Below are 4326 nucleotides of genomic sequence, written 5' to 3'. Positions count from 1 at the left end.
ACTTCATCGGTGAAAAGAGGAGACGAGGCCAGCGTGTCATGACATCGAGCCAAAGGTTTGACACCAACAGATGATTTATGCATTCAGGATGAGACGGAGCAAAAGGATGGGCGACTACTTCCCTCTGCACTGAATGAATATCAGAGTGCTTTGACTTAACTTTGTTAGTGACTGTAGTTGTTTCTACCAATATCAACTGGATGTAAAAACAGATCCCGCTCGTTAAGAGCAATTCTCTCCTAAATTAATTCTTCTTTACCAAAATCGATGTAGTTATTACACAATGTTAACATTAAATAGATAATTCGTGGCCAGGCTTTCCAGTACTATGAGGATGTGCTTATGACATTTTTATTGCAATAGGGTTTTTTATGTTAAAACTTTTATCAGGGTACACAACAAATAAACAAAGTTGCTGACATGTCCAGAAACATTACCTTTGCTTCTTTGTGGTCATTAAGATATCAATAAAATGAACGTATTAGATTTACATAAAACAGTTCTCTGGTCCTGGTAGGTACTGGGTCACTGGACAGAGCGGATGCAGCGAGGGCATGACCCTGGAGATTGTGTTGGATGTCTGTCGCATCAGGTAGTAATGGGTCCAAAGGACATTGTATTTAATGCTCCTCCACATGCTCCGAAGGTCATTCGAAGAGCTCTCTTTATGCCCACTATCAGGCATTGTTGGGCTACATCTCCAACTCTGAATGCAGCATCCTACACCCTCAGGAGGGAGCACACTTCTGGTTTCATTCAGGTGTGATCAGAGGAGCCAAGGTATGTCACTTGTCTGTTTGTGGACACTTTCAGCTATACTGTCATCCCAACGGTTACGTACTGATGGAACATGGGGAGTGTGTCTTGCAGATGAACATGGTTTAAATCACTGCGTACAGAGCCTCCGAGCTGATGGTGTCATGTAGCTCCTTTAAGGCAACATTAGCATGCAGGGGGACATAAACAGCAGCCAGCCAAACCAGCACCAGCCTTCGCTCACACGGATGCAGAGTCCCCCTCCTCGTGTTTTCCCCACCGGCTGGTTCTCATCTTAGCAGAAGAAAGTCCACCTGAGTGTGTCGTTGTTGAGCTAGACTCTGTCAGCACAATAACACAACAGTTCTAGTGCAGTTGAGACTGTGTAAGCATGAGATCTATTTTATTATCCAGATTATGAACAACAGACAGAAAAAGTGATGGCATAGCAGGTCTACTGGCTTTGGCGTTTAGCTTTGCTAGCAAATGCTAGCTTTGTTATCTCATCTTGAAACACCAGCGAGTCATTGGTTCAGGTGGCTGAAATTGAAATCAAAGGACATGCTCGCACTGACTTCATTGAAAACTCTGAAAACAGACTTGGTCAAACTGTCTCCTGTAATTCAAATGATTATCAAAGTAACACATATATTACTATTTCCTTTTTGGTTAAAAACGTTGTGTATATGTGTCTATTTCTGACATACTTAAAAGTGCAAATAAGTCAGGATGCCTTGGGTAAGTGTGCATTTCACTTTGTGATATAGTGTCTTCTAAGCACTGACAGAGCGCCACAGTCCATGCAGAGGCCAAACAAAAGCTCAGCTGCATTCAGCCCTTCATGCTGTTTTGTTTTATCCTTTCTTTTGAATGTGGTACACTTTAGAACTCTGAGCCTAAATCATCATGGTTTCAATCTGACTAAATGTTAATGGAATATATGAGTGCAAGAAGAACTGAGAAAAGCAATTGGTTTAATTGATGCAGCAGTAAGTCTCAGGGTCAGCTGGGGTTAAATGTAGTAGCATTAAATGTAGGTGCTTTTCCTTTCTCTTTGCCTCAGCATCTTGAATTTGGAGGTAGACCAAAACCTTTCTGTCTTGTTAAATTTATAGGCATAAGTGGATGTGTTTTTGGCTTTCTCTCCAAAAGTTGATTCTGTTCATCTGGACGATTTCAGTGGGAGAGAAGTTTCGTCATCATCCAGGTGACGTCTTCAGTCTCAGCTGACTGCAGGTTTCCAACCTTACTAACAGGACATTTGCATAATGACTGAAACCAGCCCACTGAAGGAACATCGGGCTGGAAGGGTCAGTTTCTTAATCATAATTTTGCATTCCCTATTCCATTCCCCAACTCTGAAAAAAGTAACGTTATTCCCATCACTGGTGCAGAGAAATCACAGTTACCCTATAATGAAACACACAGTGTGTTTCTTAATGCAAAACAATACATGGGTTAGATACTGAAATCTAAGAATGCAAGCAAAGAAAAAAGATCCTCACAGTAGATGCCTGTTTGTTCCCAACGGACCGTGTAATCTGATCTTGTTAACACTGCTGACAGGCTGAATGAGTCTTATAGAAAGCCTTGTCTTAGCCTTGATCTTTATAACCACAGATCCCATCTCATCCCAGTTTCAACAATCAGTAAGAAGAGAGGCTATCTGGAGCATGCACACATTAATATTAATCTTTAATAGGGCTGTCAAACAAAACAACTGCTGCATAACGCCCTCCGCTATCTTAGTTTAATTGGTCACATGACAGCATCACATGACTACAATGCGTCATCGTTTTTGAAAAGGCTCCGGGTTCGCTGTCCACACTGTGTCGCGAAAACAGCATTTTCAAATGTATCCTGTAACCAGTATGTAACAAAATATATAAACAATGGGCAAATCAGAAGATTTCAGGAACGACAGGAGCCCAGAGGATGGGTAACCACAATGAAAACACAACTGCAAATGATGAAGCAATGGTTCAACTGTATTTGAAATTTGTGCACTGTATTGCATTTACAATAACAACCAAAATTGTGTGTGCGCGCACAGATAGCCAAAATAAAAAAGAAAAGAATGTTAGACCCGGGTCTTTTAAAGTGTCAATAGGATCCAGATCAGGCCTGTTTGGTGATCTGGTGAGTTATTGGTGTGAGTTCAGTCCACGATCGATGTATGGTTTGCACTGTTTTGTCCTACCACAGTTCAGGCAACCAGACTTCAAGATTCAATTCCAAATGGGCTGTGGCTCGCCATCCATTGCAATGGAAAATTATTCCTCTTCTGCGGATTTCCACAAAGTCTGTAATCCAAAGTTCTCCGAGGAGTCTCGGCTCCTTTCTCCAACTCAAAAAACCTGACCTAAGAGTGAGGTCAGAATTACTTCAAATGAACATGGTTCACACTTAACTAACACTTCTGTTTAAAGTATAAAGCATGAACAAACTGTGTTTCAATTTCTAATGTTGTACAACTAATCAAATTCTAAACGTTTTCATTACATGGCAATGTAGCTATCGCCAATCATTAAAGCAGTTCACACTGCTCATTAAAAGCAGCAAACTCAATATACTCTGCTCACTGTCAAGTAACAACAGTGATGAATAAAAGTAACACAATAAAACATTTCAATACAACAGATAGACATACTGTTTTTTCCTTAACCTAACAACAGCTAATAAGTTCTCAACTAACGCTTAACAACGGGAGTGTGCGTTTAGCTAATACCCGCTAGCTACTTGCATAGTACCGTCACCATTAGCGTTTGTTTTTTGAAGCGAACAACATTAACATTTCAGGATGCCGATCAGTGGCTATAACAGTTTGGTTACTCACCAGTGCAAAGCACTTCGTACTCATAAAACTAGCTTCGGCTATCCAAATCTGGCGGCTAATCAAGCAGACACCAACAACTTCGCTGTTTCAACAGCTACCACGCGTGTGGTCTAAGCAGCCTTAGCACCGCAACCAAACATGAAAACACAAGGCGGGACAAACAATCCCATTGGTTGGACTGCATTTGTATCCAGGTCAAAAAATAACCTTTGAGAAACAAAAATAAATAAATAACACAAATAATGCAATTCCATACAAAATAATTTGGATTTTTTCTTTAGAGTCTCTCTCCAATCATGAGTGTTTTTAACTGAACAGAATAAAACACCTTTAATAATAATTACAATAAATTCCATCTGTTTGCCACTGGGCTACAATCCACTTTGGAGAGCGTTTTCAAAACGCTGCGTTTTCCTTGACCTTGACGGGAGAAAAGGATGCGTTTTGAAAGGAAAACGTATTAGTGTGGACGTAGCCTCAGTTACCCATGATGTGTGCATAGCTGTGAAGCCAGTCTCCCACTAGTTTGTGGTTTCTCTTTTCTCTCTGTCTTTTTCTTCTCTTGGTTGTTTAACAGAAACAAAGAAGGCAGCCAGCAGTTGCTCAGCTCTGCACCTGGTTATGCACAAATGTACTCTAATGGAGTATGAATGTGTGAAAAAGAACAGAAAAAAAGTGTTTGTGTGTGAATGGGTGAAGAAGTTAAGTCTTTGACAGAAAGAACCAGACCACTG

General features: G+C 40.7%; 1 long non-coding RNA gene across 1 annotated transcript; it reads right to left on the bottom strand.

The window, feature by feature from the left end:
• Nucleotides 1–2726: 2726 nt before the first annotated feature.
• On the bottom strand, nucleotides 2727–3705 carry LOC309720554. The gene is made up of 2 exons (XR_014280511.1): nucleotides 3593–3705; nucleotides 2727–3118 (listed from the first exon to the last, which is right to left on the bottom strand). It is a non-coding gene; the product is annotated as an uncharacterized lncRNA (long non-coding RNA).
• Nucleotides 3706–4326: the final 621 nt, after the last annotated feature.

The sequence above is a fragment of the Aulonocara stuartgranti genome (assembly GCF_965226115.1).
Source record: "Aulonocara stuartgranti genome assembly, chromosome: 2".
Lineage (NCBI taxonomy): Eukaryota > Metazoa > Chordata > Actinopteri > Cichliformes > Cichlidae > Aulonocara > Aulonocara stuartgranti.
Note: the sequence above shows the minus strand (reverse complement) of the source record. Positions and strands in the feature narration are given on the sequence as shown.